We start from the raw sequence: 20,127 nt of genomic DNA on the forward strand, positions 1-20,127 counted from the left end.
TGCACAGGTTGAGCTCAGAGCTCTAGGCTACTAATAGTCCATCTCTGACTCTAAGGCTTGAGCCACATATGTGGGCCACACCTGTGTTTAGATCACATTTTCCCTCTGATGTACACCATCTGATCATGGCAAGAGATGACCTTTATTTTGTGTGCTTCCCCCACCTATCCTTAGTTGTATCCCAGGACAGTCATACTACTCTTTCTACAAGCTTCTTCTCACTGAATGTCAGACAGGTCTCTGCAGGTAACTGTATCTGTTTCCTCAGAGAGCTTTCCAGAATTGGGATCCTTGGTGCTAATCAGCCCTTCTGATCAAGGTTCTCTCTTGCCTATGATTGATGTGGTAACATAATCTCCTATGTTAGACTTAAGCCTTGCTGGAAATGGAATAAACATTCCTCGTGTGAAGAGGGCCATTCTTTTTGCTCAGTTCAGGGGACCTCGCCAATCCTCCCTACTGGTAGCAATATGTGGAAGGCAAGGGTATGGTCAACATGGAAAGGTATTACATTCTGGAAATACAATGATTTTGGCTAAAGATTTCAAGGAAAGACATATTTGGAAGATATGTTATTCTATGTTTAAGCTGTAAAATTCTCTATGGTAAAATAAAAGTGCAGAAAATGAATGACAATTCACACTTTCCTGCCTACTCTTGAGTAAGACTTGCATTTATTTGTGGTTGTCATGAATGAAGCACAGTTATAACCTTTAATAGCACAGTGAAGCCACTGGGTGATGCAGCGTCCTACATAATGATGTAGCAAAATCAGTGGTATTGGGGAATTGCAGTAGCAAGAAGATCTATATTGTTTCAATACAAACATACTCTGAAGAGCTATGGCTGTATGAATAATAATGTCATTGCTGTCTTTTTCAAGTAGAGGGAGATATGAAATGATTTAGGGAACATTAGACAATAAATAACATGAGATTTTTCCTGAACCAGAACAAGAAGAAAAGTGCCTGGACACTAAGAAGACTCTTCACATGCACTGATTGGACAATAAGCACATGTGTAACTACTTCTCTCCCCATTATTCTGTCTTCATTTCTACCTAAGGTGGGCCCATGATCTATGTGATACATTTTAAATATAATTGTTTATGTAGACAGTGACCCTACAAAAATATTTTCCCGGGCCCCTCACAGATAGGCATAACCTTGGAGGAACACATCAAAGGAAATTATAGACTATATCAAAACTCTTGTTGAAGGAATTCTCAGCTTAATCAGTCCTGCTTCCCTAAGAATAGTCATTGTATTTTTAATGCTGGACTTTGTGGTTTCTTATATCAATTGACTGGGCTCAGAAAAACATTTTCTGCCAGATGAATATGCATGCTAGTAATTTTGAGATATGTTCTTTCAAAAAATAAACAAAACAACAGTGGTTTACCATCTCATCTTCATGAACATAAATTCAGAGCCCAAATTCACCAAATTTATAGTGGCCGTACTGAGGCTAGTTCTATTACAGTCTCCATTGTTTGTTTTGTAGCAATGATTCCATGAAATCCACACCTTGAAAAGAAAAAAATTGGTCAAGTGAAGCATTCAAGTAAGCATATTTTGTACGATCTGCCAGAGTTTATGAGTAAAAAATATGGAAACAATAAATGCAATGTAGTCAAATACTCAGCATAATTTTGTTTCAGTAGGGACTTATAGTTATAGAATATATACTAGATCTGCAGCATAGTTAACGGTAAATGTTGTTAATGATGACCTGGACTGCTAGGCCATGAAACATCAAGGACAAATGATATTATTTGGGGATATTAGATGATAAGATAAGAGAGCACATGACTATGACTTTGAAAAATTTAGAGAGAAATTTAAATTTGAAGGGAGTTATTGGATAACTAGAATACCTATACCAGTGTACTTTGGCTAATTAGGGTTGTCCTTAGATGAGAAGCTAATGTTGCCAACATAGGGCAATCCCACAAACATATCCATATAACCATGAGATAGCAGACATGATTCAGACATTCAGACATTTATAATAGTCATTGATCATCCACTGGGTGCTCAGTGCTACATATTTAGAAATATTTTTAAATTGTTCAAGTTAGTGGAGTACACACATTGATTTGCTCTCATGCCAGAGAGCCAGAGGTCTAACCACAGAAAGTGCAACTGTTTTTGGAGTAACTGTCACAATCACTACTTTAATACTTTGTTTTATTGCAAATGTTAGACTTCAGATTTCATATGTCCTTAATGTTTAGGATTCTTTTCCCAAAAATTATTTAGATACAGTTAAAAGCTCACTACAAGGAAAATTATAATCTAGACTATTATCACTCAATGAATTAAAATCTGTGTTTTCTGTACGTTTTATAATCCTGGATTAAAAGCCAATGAATGAATGCTGTGATACTGCCAAGAAATCAAAAAATTAGTAATCATTCTAAATTACAGATCAATTTCTTATCATAATTAGTTTTTCAATTTGCTTAAGAAATTTAAAAAGTTTCCTTGTTTTCTTCCTTTTTAAAAGAAATTTTTAAAATAAAACAAGTTATTTGTGATGATTTCAGTTGGTACATTTTACATGTCTTAAGGGCAAATTAAACAATTTAAAATAAAACCATGAATAAAATAAATGGTTAGTGTAATGTTTCTCCCATCATAATATGTAGAATTTTTTTAGGCACCCAATTGCCCATTGATTATTTATAATTTTTAAAGGACCATTTTACACATTTTAATTTTTGTTTCATAGGCCACATAAAGATGGATAGACTCTTGTAAAATGACCAAGAAAAACCTCTGATCATACTTGATTCTCCTAGTCATCAAAGGATGTTTGCTTTCCAAAGAATTATTATACTTCCAGCTTGCTTGCCTTAGGGAATGTCAATTAAATCCAAATTATTTTATGACTGATATTTTGCCATTTTTAGAGACAGGGTAAGTGAACTAGAACTGACAAAAATCAAAAGAGAAATGAAAGAATAAAGTTTGATATTTACCTGTAAAATGCTTATTTTTCAATTAAGCATTGGTTTACCCTTCCCAGATGTCCCCATTTGCAGACGCCTATTAAAAAATAAGCTGTTTTCATTTCCTGCTAGTACACAATTTAGTTTCTTTTAATGTGTGCTTGTGTTCAGTGCTATAAGAAGAGCTTTGTGTTATCTCTAATATCTAGTAGTTATAGAGAATCACTTATGGTGTGTGTGGCCTGGTTCTTAACAGTCTATCAATTCATTGAATTTCCTGAATTTCAGAAAGACAGCAATTGATTCTTTGTGCTGCCTGGCAGAGCAATTCTTAATTTTTGTCTGTTTCTTCCCAACACCAGTCTTAAGAAGAAAAGGTTTTCCTTATATTGCCTTGAAGAGTTTACTGAATCATACTTCACCAAGAACATTTTAAAGCTTTATTTTGTCTGTTATTTAAAGTGGAAAAATGCTGTCCCTTAAGACACTGGCACTCTGCCATTTGCCTCCAGAATATTTCATGGTTCACTGTCAGGATTGCTGCTTTTTCTAGAAGAACATATGGGCCATTTTGGAGAAGTTTTCTGTAACAATCAGATGTTGAACATATATCTATTTACATTTGGTCTCCAACAAATAATTTTTCTGTAACTTTAATACCTTACTGATTCTTTGGAACTTACTGAAAAACATATTGGAGCATGATGATACCAAAGAAGACGTGTGAGTTGGAAGTAGAAGGGACTAAATTTAATTGAAGCAGAGTTTAGCATCATTGGCATGTATTCCTGTGATTTTATTATTCTTCACTGGAGTATTTCTCTTTTCTACTTCTCTCTCTTCTTTTTTTTCTTCCTCTCCTTCCTTTTTTCTCTTCCTACTCCTTGTTCTTCTCCATGATTTCAAATAGTCACTGTAAAATATTTAAAGTGAAGGGAAAAAAGTCTTCCTACACTCTGAGATATTGATAAATGAGCCATTTGAACATAGTAGGAGTTAGCACACATTTAAGGATGATTGTGTCATTAATATTGCATCTAGTCAATCTGGAAAAGCTCACCTGAATTGTTTTTGTCAACATTCTTCCCACTAAAACACCTGTTTAGTCTGATTGTGTATATTTTGAGTCAAAGGAGTCAAACAAAATTAATTAAAGACAAGCAATTAAAATTAAAATATGACTGCATTCTGAATGGAAGTGCTAATTGCAACTCTAAGAGAGAATAGTTTCCCCCTTTTGTACAATATATTGTATTGATGACTAGAACTGAGCAGATTCTAGTAGGAAGAAACTAATTGCTCATATAATGATTCTACCAGAATGCCTCTTTGCTGCCTGTTTGGTGAACAATTCATTGATTTGCTAAGTTGTGGAACAAGTTGGCTCTCAAGTGATAACTAGTCTGCAAATCATACTATGGTGCTAGAATGGGGACTATAGGAAGATTGGGGAAGCAAAAGAAAATGAAACAAGAGAATAATAATCTTTTAAATGTGGAAACCATTATTGACTCCATAGTCAGGTACCTCAGCATAGAAAGTCTTTTGCTCGGGCAAACCTGGGGTCTGTCCAGATCCTGAGGAGATTAGACGTTGGGCAAGATGGAAGTGGTGATGGTCAGAGCCAGATAAAAAGTGAAAATAAAAATGAACCTCCATGTCATCACAGAAGGTATGAAATCAGAGAGACTTGGAGAACGTGCCCATTGTGGAAACCCAGAGTAAATATGGTCCTGACTCTCACCGCATCTACTGGTTGGTTCTCTTTTCCCTCTTGCTGCAAATATATACACACCATCTGGCTGTCATCTAGTTCTATTCTTATTTTGCCTCTTGGCTGTGACAACAACCAGCAGCAGAGGAAGAAGTCACGATCATCTCTGAAGTCACTGTGCTTAGTGGTGTCCACCTGCTCCCTGGAGAGCCCTTTAAAGGGCAGGGAGAAGGGCAGCTGGGAAGGAACCCTATAGGCAATAGGCTGGAGAACCAGCAGAATTTTAATCACCCAGGCCATGTGGGTTGAGGAAGATAATGACCTTGACTCATTCACTCCCAAGGTAACACAACTAACAAAGGAGGAAAGACAAAGGAGAAGTGACTTGCTCCACTCACCTCTGGAGGCAAAGTCAAGAGAAAAAAGCCAAATTTGTTGAAAAAGGTTCAAAGAAGTTGTCTGATTTTTCTGTTTTGTTTTCCCATAGGCCACAATGTGATTATTTATATATGACTCACATTATATCGAAACAGCTTTTGTCTTTCAGATTAGTGTGTTCTCATTAACACTTGCTGAATGAAAGTACAAATGCATCTTTATGAAATCTCCAAATAGTTATATCCTAAAAAGGAACTTTGGAGGAGAATGATATACTATGGGCTTTTAATACCTTTACCATTGTCTACCTCCCTAACCATTACCTTCCCAGTCCCGATTTTTTAGTTATTTCACACTTTCATTTCTACTTACCCTGAGACATTATAATTTAGAATTAGAACTTACAGTACAGCACATGATTATGTCTCTCTAGAGTGCTTACAGATACAGGCAATTGTTTAAACAGTTCTATTTCAAAGACACACCTTTGAATTCTGTGTTTCAGTTTGGATTATAAGCAACATATATTCCACTTTTATCCAAAGATTCTCAAGTTCTAAAATGTATTATATAGTAGAATGGAACAAGTTTTAAATCCTACTGTTCCACAAAGCCCAAGTTATTCAGAAGACATTTGCCTATCCTCACCCCCACACCTGGAAGCAGAATGATCCTCAAAATATGTATTTTGAAAGAAAAAAATTTAGGGCGGAGAGAGAAGACTTTGCTGTATTCAAGTCAGTAAAGCATATTATTATCTTAGATTTTCTCAGAAGGAGTTTTCTGAAAGTACCACAAAGGCACTGATATAGTGGCATGATCCTTTGGAATTTGCTGTGTTTTTGCCCTTCATATTCAGAAGTGGTGCTCTTGATGGTGTCAGGTATTTGTCAGATCCCCATCCATCAACAGGTCCTTTACCTGGCGAGATTACACAAGCCCTGACTTGCAGGGAATATTAGCAGCCAAAGAACACAGAGAGAAGGCCATGATGACTGCAAAGAGACTGTCACTCAGGCCTCTCTCATGCCCATGATGGCCTCTGTCCTCGAGCAGAGGCCCCAAATGAGGATAATATCCGGAAATCTTTTACAGGATATTAAGTCAATAAATTCTTTGAAAGCGTCAGTCTTTATTTTAAAATAGTACAAACAGTAATTCTTGTTATCTCTAGTCGATAAAGGCATTTGATGCTGGACAGGCATCATTATTTCTTTTTAGACAGTTTATGGCGACATCTGTCTGCTTGTTTACCTACACTTCATGCTAGAAGGGCACAATGAATGCTCCTCCATTCACCTGTGATGTGTGGAAGAAAAGCTGAATCTTACCCTCATCTCAGGGTTGAGATTTTTTTCTTTCTGTGACACATGCAGTCTCTGTGGTACTGGGTCATAGGAGAACTTGCATCACGATGAAGCTTTTTTACTTATGCATTGTGAAAATATCATCAACTCTGGAACATTGGCAGAAAAGAAACAACCATATAGGTTGTTTATTATTGTATAAGTGGTGATACTTTGATAACACCACTAGAATAATTCTAATATCTTCAAATAACAGCTTGTCAGTCTTAATTGCATTAGTTAACAGTTTAGTAGAGCCCTGTGTTGGAGCCAAGTTTTATGTTAATATGGCAGCTTCCCACAGGAAGCTCCAATCTAAAGGTTATATAGTAAATCTTGGTTGGGTTGAAGTATATGGTCCAAGTGCCATAGTACAGAGTGCCACCTTTATCTTTAAACCACTTATCCCTGTCATTCTATTACTTTATGGCTACTAAAGTTGATGTTTTTTATTTTGTGTAATTAAAAATATTAGCTCCATCTTCAGTATCCCATAAGGCATATTATTTCTATACATCTATTCATGTACTTCAACATCCACTCAAATATTGCTTTGAATATTGCTTCAAAACCAGCTTCCTCTTTGGCATGCTTAGAAGAAACCCTAAGTTTGGCTTTTTATGCTTTCAAATGCCCTATGAATCATTCTGCCAAACTCCTGCCCTTCATGTGAATGATATATTTTATTTACTCTCTTAGAAAAAAATCTATGCATGGCCATTATTAATCACCCACACCTTTAAGAATGATCTTACCTTTTAGCTATTCATCAAGATTGGTTTCCTTCCTGTTAGGAAGAGACACATCATAACTGATGTGCAATCTAACTATAGATAGTCCCAAGTACCCAGCTATTACCGGAATAGATGTCTCTTCTTTTAGGATTACATACACATGATCATGTGCACACACACACACACACACACACACACACACACACACACACACGCACACACACTCACATCTCTGTGTGCTGTATCCTTTCTGGCAATGCTCTTTAAAATGTCAAACTGCTAAAACCATGTCAGCTTTCAGATAATACATCGCTGTGATATTGAAGAGCAGCACTCTCTTTCCAAAAGCTGCTCCCACCCTGAGCAAGGCCAACGGGATATCAGATAACTGGAATTAGCAAAGGCTCAAAGACCAAGTCTATGATTTTTCATCAAAAGCAAGAAAAAGAAAAAATTTGGTGACTGAGTTCTTTCTGATTATGCATTAATCACAAAAGAAGACTATTTCATAATTGAATCATAGCTCTATTTAAAAATCAAGAAAATAATTTTTTTCTGCCTTTGACAATAACTGTAAAGCATGCTTTTCATTAATGGAGAAATACTAAATACATCCACAAAATTGTTCAAAAGGATTTCATTTTTTGGTAGACATTCTCGTGCACCTCTGAAATACTGGCTGGAAATCGGAAAGATGCTGCTTCTATCAGCTCCAGGGGGAAACCAAACCAAAACAAACCAAACAGGGCTTGATGTCTTTGATTCTCCCTTTTTTCTTGAGCTACTACTAAGATTTCATTTTGGGATGAGAAGTAGAAAAGGCCAAAGTTTGTATAGCTTCTAAAACATATTAACTTACAGAAAAATGAGATGGGAAGTGCCTCAGGGTCAGATACTTATTACATAACATCTGTCCTCAAATACACATAACCTTAGAAATATCACTAAAATAAATATGAGAGAGACATTTAACTATGCAGATAGCACTGGAAAGTAGAAAGATCAAGAAAAACATTGCAGTAAAGCTTTGAATCTTAGAAAATGATAAGAATTCTCTTTTCAACAAAATGTTTAGCTCTCCGGGCATTAAGAAATTACTTAATAGTGAAGAAAATAACCCATGGGGGAAAATGTAGTCAGCAGTAAAGCTGCTTACAATTTCTGATAGGCCTCAGTATAGTATAGTAGAAAGGCAAATGATTCTGTGCTCTCTCCAAAACTCTTTCTTAAGATTTTCTCACTTACTAATTTTTCTTTAAAAGCTTCCACAGAGGAAGGCTGGGGTTGAGCTTGTCAGGGATATTCTCACTTATTTCCTCACTCCATGGAAGGCAGATGTGCAAGACACAGGATCAAATCCCAGTTTAGACTTCTATAACTAAACCCTAATGCACAGAAAGGCAGCCCCATGGAAGAAGTTCCTGCAGGTAACAGGGATATATCACTCACCATTAAGTGTCTTAAACACAGAGCAGCAGTCAACCTTTGTTCAGCTAACTTAGTGAGTGCTTACAATGTTCCTAGAGGCATGTGGGATGCTGGCAGGAATATAAACATGGCAAGTAAAGATTCCTTTTTCCAAGGAGCTCACAGCTAGTATATGAGACACATGTGGAAACAACATTATAATATGACATGGGCCACAGAATAGATGAGAATATGATTCCACAGAAACAAATATTCTCTAGAATTGTACTTGGTGTGGGCTTTAAACAAAGTGTGGAAAAGCTATCCTACATCTTTTAGAATTTTTTTCCGGGAAGCTACATCATTTTGTGACCTTATAAGTTACATTGCTTTAAAGAGAGAACCCTGCTTTTCCTCATAACAGACTAGCAGTCTTATCCATGTGGATGTTATTCTCAGGTGCAATGAATTCAGAGCAGCCACGTTCATTATCTCTGTGTTTCAGGGATGCAAAGGCAGGGATTAGGATCACTTAGCCTGGTCTGGCCCAGCCATCAGACCTGCACAAGATCTGCCCAAATTAGTCAACAAGCAGATGATTAGAGATGAAACCTCTCATCCTGGGATAAATATAATCCAGGCAGCATGTGCTCTTTGGTCATTTTACAAATATAGCATTTTAGAACAACATTCTCAGAGATCCAGCAGCGCCGATCCAGCATTGTAGCTAAAATATTCAAATAGAAATAAAAATAACTCCCCAGAAAGTTGCTGGCATTCATGTTTCCGTTGGAGAATAATTACAGAAGTCAGTTTAAAAGCTAGCATAAGAGATGTAGAAACACCACCTCTCACCCCCACAGAAATGCTAATGACTAGTTGTATTACAGTCTTAAAGCAAAGGTTCCAAAACCTTCTCTTTCCCAGATTTATGGTATCACATTTACTGGCCTTGACCAGATTCTCTGGGAGAGAAGAAAGGTTCCCTGGACAGTAAGGAGAGCTCTAACCAGATATCTCCTGAGGGAGCAGAATTTAGCCCTGAGAGTTTAATATTACTAATCCTGTTATTTTTTAATCCTATCACTGTAATAGTGAGGTGAGTTGAATATATTCCCTTCTTTATCTCTGTGTAATCTCACCTATTTCCTTTAATAATGAGTTTTGGCTGGCCCAAACAGTTTTGCTTCTTTAATTCTTAAAAAGAATATATACATAGTCTAAATGAAGTCCGTTTATGGCAACATGCAGTACTATGTCTTATGTTGCCTCACACAAACTTGTGCTATAGTGACTGCCCCTCCAGCCATGATTCCTTGTGTTTTATTAACCCAACTGATGATTACATCAACAGTTTTGGTTTCCACTGAAGACAGATTCTGCACACACATATTCACACTAATGTGTGTTTATGTGTGTGTGAAATAGCTACACAATGAGTTATTGAGTTATATGTAGAAAAAATGCTAGGCAACTGCAAATTACCACAATATAATGCCATCAAGGGGTTTAATGGTGACATCATAAATCATAAGAGCAGGGTATAAATGGAGTGTGTGCCCCCACAGTCCTAGGATGCAGCTGGAGCTATGATTTCTAAAGTTGTCTACTCTCCCCAACCACCATTCCCTGGTATGTGGATAATTTGTGTATTTCCATCTTCTCAAATTCTCTACTTTTTCTCATCAACTTCAAATGATTTTTCTAAACCCAGAAAGAATCTGTTTCCCAACACCATTAGAGCAGCTGTATTTAAATGTAACACTGGGTTGTCCCAAGTTGAAATACAATTCTAAAAATCTTGTCATTCTGGGCTGGGTGTCACACTCATACAATATGACAGACAGGTGACAACACACCCAAGAATTAAGAGATTTTTCTCCTCTTGTGTAACAATGTGCTCCATGCACCTATTCTCTTTTCCTCTAAGACTAGGAAATCTAATTACATATAGTACCGCTGGTATGACTGCAAACATCGAAATGATTTTATAGTTTTGCTTTTTATTCACATCTGAAGTTCAGCAAATCCCAGGTAATATTCTAATTTATTTCTTATGTCCTAAATGATTCCTCTTTCTCTCTGATGCTGTCTTATGGAGGAATATATTAACATAAAGTAATAACTGGCCTAAACTTTTGTCCAAATTTAAATATGTCCTAGCAAGCCAGCCCCATTCTAATTGCTTTTATGTGTCACTTTAAAGTACAGAGAACCAACCTCCTGGCAGCTTTGCTTTGGGTCTTAATTAGCCACTTAACTGCAAATTGGTTGGCACCCTAGTCCTTTCATCAGTTATTATCCAAATAGCATCACCGACTTAGGATAAAGAAAAGAAAGATCCCACATGTAGCTGGTCTTTCCATCATTATTGCCCTTTAATACAAAGAGGGGGGTTCCCAACTCTAATTAAGGCTACGTTGTTAATAGGCAATTGGCATCTTATTTAATTCACTCTCAGTGCAGTGTCTTAAAGGAAAAACAATAACTGTAATGTGTGTACAGTGCTATAGAATTTGAAAAATATTTTCATCTACTGCTCTAACATAGTGTCTATTTTAGCTCTGCATTGATCAATATGGTTTTATTTGTTGCCATGATTTAAGATGGAGATTTTATTTCAGTCCTTATTCCATTTGCCTGCATATCCACCTACCTGTCTAATGAAATTAATCAAGTCAGTTTCCAATGTATAAAAGAGGGTCAGTATCTTTGTTTTTGTCTCACTTCTAGGAAATGGGCAGACTGATACATATAGTACACGTATAGGTACTTCTCTGCAAAGAAAGCTCAAGAGGTTAGTAGGCAGAAGAGTTACCACCTTCAAAGAAGCTTTGAGTGAGTTAGTTGTGCGAGAGAAGGAAAGAATGGAGAATGAGCAGGGGAGGTGTGGTTCTGTGAATACAGAAATAAGCATGTAAGGGAGAAAGAGATTACAGATATAGATCAGACCCAAAAATTTGCCAAAGGAGGGTGAGAATTCAAAAAGAATGTGACTTAATTTGTTTAGTGTTTGAGCAGACTGCCGTCAATTGGCACTTTGTGTGCAATGTGATATACAATCCCTTGTTTCTGCTAGAAAACAAAAAAGATAATGCGGTCCCTTTTTAATAATCAACACTGTTTTTTCTAAATCTATCCTTTTAAACTAGTTTCCCTGTTTTTTCTAAATCTATCCTTTAAACTAGTTCCCTTAATTTATGCTGTAACATTGTTTATAAATTTTAAATGTTGGTACTCTTTTCTGTCATCTTAAGTCACTAGGACTTATATTTGTTTATGTAAACTCAAACTTCCTCTGTCTTTCTGAAAGACAGAGTGGTTGAGACTTTGCACATCCCAAATTTTCTCTGCCACATGCAGCTCTTGGAGCTGAGAGCCTCAGGCTGACCAAGAATAAGGTTCTTTGGACTGTGTGTTTTTGAAAACTTGGAAAGAGGGAATCATGTTTATGAAATTCATTTCTAAACTGCAGCAGAGCTTATAAAATATTAGTATTTACAATATCCCAGAACAACAAACACAGCATGGAGGCAGCTGCCTCTTCAGAGACCGAGCCACAGTGATCGCAGACATTTGTCTATTTATCATGTATTGGATTTCCTTGGCAAACAATTCAATAAGGAAGATGAGCACACCAGCCCAACGCTGTGCTTGACGTGCCAATGAGATTTGCCCCTCACCGTCACCCCAAATGCTTAGTACCTCTACTCAGTAAGCCTCTTACCTTTAAGTTAAAGTGTGAAGAATAGCAATGTGGAACTGAGATCTAATGAAGTGAAGGCCTCTGATTAAATGCAAAATGGGAAGTGTTTTAAAGAGAACATAGATATTTTTCTTTTAGTCCAAAGTAGGTAGTATCTGCAATTAAATCTCGAAAGGAGTAGATGTATGCTTATAAGACAGATTTGAAAGAAAAATCATTAGGAAGTATTATTGTGCTCTAGCTACCTAAAAACAAACTTGGCCTTGTCAAATATATGAGTTATTAACTCTGAAAACGGAGCTTTTTTTCTCCCATGTGTGATTATAGAGTACACTGTTTTTAAGTATAGTTTGCATTTGAATTTAGCCAACAAATTTTCTTCCTAAATAAACATTAAGTAATTTCCTGGAAGAATCTTGATGATAATGCAATCCCTGTGAATTTCTCAGCTAGCAAAGCATTTCATTTTTCCACATCAAACAAAAGTATCAAGCACTTTACATAGTGCCTTTCAGATGGTAGGTACTGAATGAAATGTTTGAATACACAAAATAGATGAGAAGAAAGAACTAGGTCTAATAAGAGAATATTTCTAGCTAATGCTACATGGTTCCATCTTTGATATCTAAAGAATCTTACTTTAATACTTCAAAAATAAATGCATCCTATTTTTGTTTACCAGAATAATTCCATAGTGCAGCTGCTTGCCCACAAACAACTTTGTGTAACTTTGGATAACTTAGTGTCCACTTGAAATTAGTGTGTAGCCAAAAGTGTAAAAAAAGAAAAAATCTTGGTGTGTCTGAGTGTTCATTAGGCCTTCCACATCATAGACATTACTCTGAGAAATAAAATGGACAGTCTTTTTGATTCCCTCTGGATTGATTTTTTTTTTTTTTGGCCAAAAAACACATTCTAGAGTTTTTCTAATTTCCTTATTGGTGGGTTCATTTGTAAGCAGTCACAACAGTTGGCCAAGGTCAGCAAGTAAGGACTATAATGCCTCAACTCTCTCGGGAGTTGTAATTTTTATATCAAAATGGAAGTTATTTAGGGTGTTATTCCCCCTAGCTGTTTTTATGCAGACAGTATGCTGACCACCTAGTGGATGAGACTGGAATGGGTGAAGCGGAAGAAACTGTTAGATGTGACTCAAAAGAAAAAAATGCAAGCTTCTTGGGGAAAATTCTATAATGCCAGGAGACCATGAAACTCTGGTCTTAAACAACATATCTTGTTTTGTACTCTAGATTATAAACCTGCCTCCCATGAGCAGCCCTTAAAAACTAAGACAAAATAGAAGACAGCACTAGGAGGTGCTGTAGGAAGAAGGGAAAGGTGTGCATTAAGGTTATAGGTTCTAAAGATTCAAGTTCATGGAATAAAGAAAACAGATGAATTTAATATCTTGGGTATTTTTAATTTTTTGTTACCTGCTGTTTTTAATGCTAGAAAATTCAATGAATAATTTAATGTTGAGTAAATCCTATTCAAGTTATTCTATCATAATTTCATGAAACTGGATTTATAGAAGTGATTTATATAAACAGACTGCCAAGTAGAATTACTATTTCCAAATATTAGAAGTAATAAAAGATTAGGAGAATATTGTGATTTTATGACTTTGTTTTGTTTATAGATGAATCAGTAGCTTTTCTTTAAATAACTAATTTAAACTTTCATTAACCTTTGGTTAATACAGCAAACAGAATTTTGTTTATTTGGTTGTCGTTAAGAGTAGAGACATGCCCATTTCTATTATGTCACTTAGAATGTCAATTTCATGAGGTTAGGAAAACAGGCTTATTCACTACTCTTATCCTCGCATCCAGAAAGTCCTTGACATATATGAAACATTAGATAAACTACTTGATGAATAAATACACCTAAATCAGTGATTCCCTGACCAAAGGGAAAGATAAGCTATTAAAACAAACCAAACCAAAATCAAGAGCCTTAAGGTAGAACCCAGTCGTTTAAATGTTTTAGTAGATTGCCCTGTGATTTTGATGATCATTTTATTTTGGTAACCAACAAAGTATATACAGCTTGGTACCATATGTTACAAATCACAAATGAACTCATAAACATGGAGCTCAATTTGAAAAAAAGGAATTTGTATGTCTTTAAAAGAGGCATGCATAACCTGGTTAATTAAAACTTCTGTATCACTCTCTACCATTGTACACTTATTCCATTTTACTCTTTTTTTTTTTTTTAACCTGTCTGGAAACTCAAAAAGTTATTTGAGTTTCAAATCCCTGGATTATAGATGTTTATAACTCAGTTTTGGCAGACTCTCAATTTATAGGAAATCTTTAATTGGATATTTATTTTTCTTCATTTTATTTTTAAATTTCTATAGGAAACAGAGTAAAAAAATAGAGCATAAAAAATGATGCTTTTATGGAGAGAAGTATGCAGAAGACACAAGCAAGATAAGTTGCCTTGAGGGCTGGAAACAGATCTGCCTTCAAATGTAGGAATCTTATTAGTTGCTTTAAAATGTGAAGTTGCTTAAAAAAAGGCCCATTGAAAACTAAGATTTACCTATTTCAGGTTCCTAGTATGATAATAGACTCAAAAATTCCTCTGTGGTCTGAAGGGCTTTACTTCTTCATCTTGCCTTAAATGGGTTTTCTTTCTTCAGCCTCAACTCTTACTACTTCTCTGAAATTTTATCACACATATTTTCGGTTTCTGGAATACACTATGATCTCTCTTGCCTTTAGGCCTTCTTTCATAGTGGTACTATGACCTGGAATATTTTTTGCACCCTCTTCTCTTAAATTCTGGTAAGGAGTCATTGCTTAACCCTAGCGAGAAGGGGTCTGATGTAATCGACTCGCCACCAAATGGTTGGTATGATGACCGACCACAGGCTCGGGGGCAGGTGGGGAGGGGGTTTTTGGTAGCCATTAGGTAGCAGGAGCTAGACTGGCCTTGGTGAGAAGGAACCCGTGCTTAGCTTCCATCCCTTCCACCGGGCTGCTCCTTCCATAGCCTCATTGTACAAACACATTTAGGCCCTGGGCGAGGAAATAAGCTGGCCAATAGCCACATGACAAGTAATTCTATTGAGCTTGTTACTGAGTGCTCACTCTGTACTGGACAATTCTGGTGAGAATTAACAGAGTATACAAAGGTCTACATGCTTTCTACCTACTCCAGAAGTCCATCTGTGTATCTCTACTCCAGGCCTCCTTACCTCCAATCCTCCAGCTTTGTTCCTCCGTTCACGGCTGAGCAGCCAAGGCATTTCCCACTCTCCACTAGCTCAAGTGTAACCATTCTTGAGATTACTTTTCTCTCTATGTTCAGTAAATGACTAAGTGCACTGCTCTTCTCTCTACCTGCTGGTAAGACCGTTCTCTAGACAAATTCTAAGTGGAATTATTAAGGACTGGTGGTCCATTTTTGGCTACCACCAACATATGTGAAAAGGCCCAAGTTCCCTTTTTTAATGTGGTTGTGGGGCTCCCCAGTAGCCCATAGCTAGTTGAGTTAGCAGTGATGCTATGAGCATGGAATGAAGTTCTGCCAGGCATGGGTTGGTCTGAGTCCATTCAGGGCTCTCATGTAATGGGCACTAGGACCTGATGCAGGCAAGGTGCAGGGGACCTGAAGTAGGGCATCCATGGTGTTTGAGATACACCCTCAGCGCTGGCATGCTGACTGACTTACAGGAGGTACTGAAAATCTTTGTTTCTTATCATCAGGAGCATGATACCACTAACATTGATGGGTAAAGTTAAATATTTCAGAAATTAGGGGAACCTTTTTAATGGAGGGAGATGAAATGAAAATGGCTGTAGTAGATTGGAAGGGAATATTTAAGGGATGGCTTTTAGGCAAAAGCGGACTCAAGAGATGTAGTAAAAGTGAGCCAATTATGCCTGAGGAAATAATAGGCAAAGGATGAGGTAGGGAATTCTGGCCAGTTTTGAAGCACAGTGTAAACATCTACATGGCTTGGGATCTTCTTGAAGAACTGAGCAGTTGCGATGCTTAATTTTATGTGTCAGTTTGGCTAGGCTAAGGGATACCCAGATAGCTAGCAAAACACGATTTCTGAGGTGTCTGTGAGAGTGTTCCAGTAGAGATTAGCATTTGAATCAGTAGACTTAGTAAAGAAGATCCCCTCACCAATGCTTGCAGGTATCATCCAACTGGTTAAGGGCCCAAATAGAACAAGAATGTGGAGGAAGGGGAAATTCTCTTTCTCTTCTTAATCTGGAATGTCCATTTTCTTTGGTCCTTGGATGTTGGAGCTCCTGGTTCTCAGGCCTGACCTGGACTGAACTTTCCTGTTTCTATAGCTTGCAGAGAGCAAATATTGGACTTCTCAGCCTCTGTAATCATGTGATCCAATTCATATAATAAATCTCCTCATATATATATATATATATATATATATATATATATATATATATATATATAAATCTCCAAATGTATCATATTGATTCTGTTTCTTTGGAGAACCCTGACTAATACAGGAGAGCAGAGCATACTGACATTTTAAGACTGCTAATTTGCAGAGGGCTAATTTACAGCAGTTCTCATGGGTTGTAAATGCAAGCTGTTGGAGTAAAAGCTGTGAACGTAAAATCTAGTGACTGGTGTTTTAATCCTGTTTTTGCCACCTAGAGCATTTTTCCTTAGCTGCAAATGTGAGAGATGGAATAGAATGTCTCTGAACCTCTTTCAGGCTTGATCATTATCAGTCATGACTGCAAAGTAGAACCCTAGGATTCTGTGAATATCCAAGTGAGGCAGACTCACAATCTGACCAAAGATAGTTTCAAAAGGTGTGGAGGTGTGGCAGCGCTACATAAACAAAGTAAAATGATTAGATGTGCAAGTAATTTGATAGCTAAATGATCAGCTAGCAAAAATGTGATGGAGAAGGTGCTCTTACAGGGCATAGGGAGGAACTATAAGAAGTTGAATTTTAATATTGTCTAGACTGGGGCAGGAATTCTGTAGTACAGGAATGAACGAGAAAGTGAAGAACAACAGGTAGATTTGGGTGATAGCTGCATGTAGATGTATCAGGCAGCTAGATTCATGTGAGTAGATAAAATATGCTAAAAATATTAATCTAAGTACATTAAATTGGAGTTCCATGAAGCTTTCTTGACAAATGAGTTGTGTGGTATGAAGTGAAAGGGAATTCTGAATGTATGGCCAAGTAGTTAAGAAGTGAACAATAACAATGAGAAACGGTGAGCCTTTGGGTGATTGACAGAACTATAGGATGTCATTGGAGAGAGAAAGGACACACACAAGCATAGGTTAGTTTTGCTAATGCTGAAGTGACATGGCAAAGTCACTGTTTCCTACAGAGATTTATATTAGTGACACATAACATGACATACGAAAAAAACTTAGGCAGCTTTTAATTCAACATTTCAATATGCACATTAAAAGTAACACAACTGGAACACTGCTTTTACTCTTCCCAGAACTGCTATTAGCTTGATGCAAGAGAAATTCTAAGTATTCCATCATGGAATGGACCTAATTATGACCAAAACTGGCTCTACCTTTGTCTAATAGATTGACTAGTTCTCTGACACTTTAGATATTTCTTCTTTCTTTTTTTATAGTTTTGATGTAATACTATGTGAACAATATGGCATTTGCTATATGAATTCAGGTTAGGATTAAGTCAGGGAAGAATTCAAACAGTGTTTTCATTAAAAAGATAAGTGTCAGTGATGGGTTAGCAGATGACTTCAATATGCAAGTATTTTGTCTTTCCTGGAGATAAGATGGATTCTGGCACAAACGACTTCCACCTGCAGAATTTTCTTAATAAAAATATATTCATGTCGTCTTTGGTACACTTTCTTTTTAAAGATGCTCAGTTTTCTTTACTTCACTTTAATACGTTCTCCATGACCAAGGTTAAGGTGGAGGATAAAGATGGAATGCCGTACTATAAAACCATAGTTTTATCCATCTGCATCAACTTCTATGCTACTCTTATCCATATGAGAAATTGCAATGAAAGCAGACATATGACTTTCATAAACATACTGAAATAAAACAGAATAGATTGTCTATCAATGTGTTTATCATACTGGACAAAGGAATGTGCCAGTCATCTCCCTATATGTATGTATTTCCATATACAATTGGATACTCCTAGATGTTTACATCTGGATGTGTTGTCCTGAGGAAAAAATTTTAAAAGTAATCTATTGCTTTTATCTGGCTTTTTCTTCCCACAGCTATGGCATATGGTAAGTTTTCTTAAAGTGTCTTGTTACAGTATTTAGTTCTTCAATCTCATGTCAAACTGAAAGTTAGTTTGACTCATATTAAATAAGGGTAGAAAAATAGAAAAGAAGACATTGGTGATAAACTGTTTAATTCCATTTGGGAGAAAACAATCAACTCTCTTTCTGTAGGATAAAGCTGAAAATGGTAAAAGCTCACACAAATATACAGTGCTGTATCATTCTCGGGTTAATAAAAACAATTTATATGCAGGGTAGTGAACAAGAGGAAAGTTATGGAAAACATTTCTCACCCAAGGACAGTGTACCAGATGTGTTAAGACTTATGGGAGCAATCAGAGGGGACCAAGTCTCTGTGGCAGGCTTTATTAAGTTAGGCTGTGACCCAGCACCTTCAACTTATTAAGCTGTCGAGAACTTCAGTGATTAAAACCAAAGAAAGGTCAGATACAAACCTTCAGAATGTCCCTGCACTGATATTCTCTTATAGGCAATAGATCCTCATGGAAATACTTCTCTCGACTTTCAAGTATTACAATTTGAACTGAATTTACCCAGAGCTTGAGAGGAGTTTTAGTAGATGATGCTTCCTACAGATCTCTCATATCAGTTTCAAAACTTTCACCAACATCCAAAGAAATATCCTTAGATGGTGGTTTCATGTGTTATTATAACTGAGACCAGAGTAACAACAGATTCATGGGAATCTCAACATGTTCAGTTAGGTCCTAGAAGGCAAGTGAGAGCTGTAACTACAGATAGAGAAGTTAATAAGCTTTCAAAATCTTAACAGTTCATAGATGTAACAGTTAAAATTCAAGATTTAATGCTGCTCTGCTGTATTCTTCACTTTCTAGAAGATCCAGCTTAGGACACTTTCCCCTTGAGAAGACTTCTCTCACAGTATGTAGATCTGGTGTGCTTTGGGTCTCAGCATTCTGGGAAAACACTTTGCTAAGGAACCTGCCTTTCATTGTTTTGATAAAGTGAAAGAAAAAATATAGGGATCTGTAAAATAGTATCTGATTTCTTCAGACACCCAAGGTTGTGACAGAAAAGATGACTCTGTCAAAACCAATCTTAAGGCTGTGGTTGTAATCCCAGGACTCTGTCAGGAAGAGAGAGAAAGTTACCTCCGTCTGGTCTAGAGAAAAATTACTGCCTTAAGATTCATTGTTTAAGATCATGTAGCTCAATCCAAATTGCATCAGAATTGCGATTTCTGACACAGTGGATGATTTCACATACGTACTGTGAGACTCAGTGAAGAACCCAAGCCTTTTTGTGATTAGAAGTAGGTTTAACCTGGATTCTACTAGATTGGGTATCTTGGCATTTGTCCTAGCTGCTGCTACAGAGGGATTTGGAAAGATGATGGTGTCTCAAGTGTGGTTATGTAGAGTGAAGAGAATGTGGCAACAACTTTGCCTTTTATACTGAAATTCAGAATTGAAAATAGACATTGACAGTGAGATTTGGGAGGAAGTCTATACTTAGGTGAATGAAAGTGTCTATTAGGTGTTAAAACAGAAAGGATGTAAAAACTTTGATGGCTATGTAAGCTATTGATGTATGATGTATGGCTTATCTAATTGAATCCACATTTAAAACAATATTCAGGTTCATCTAATATCAATAATAATG

Source organism: Manis pentadactyla, chromosome 2, assembly GCF_030020395.1.
Source record: "Manis pentadactyla isolate mManPen7 chromosome 2, mManPen7.hap1, whole genome shotgun sequence".
NCBI classification, from domain to species: domain Eukaryota; kingdom Metazoa; phylum Chordata; class Mammalia; order Pholidota; family Manidae; genus Manis; species Manis pentadactyla.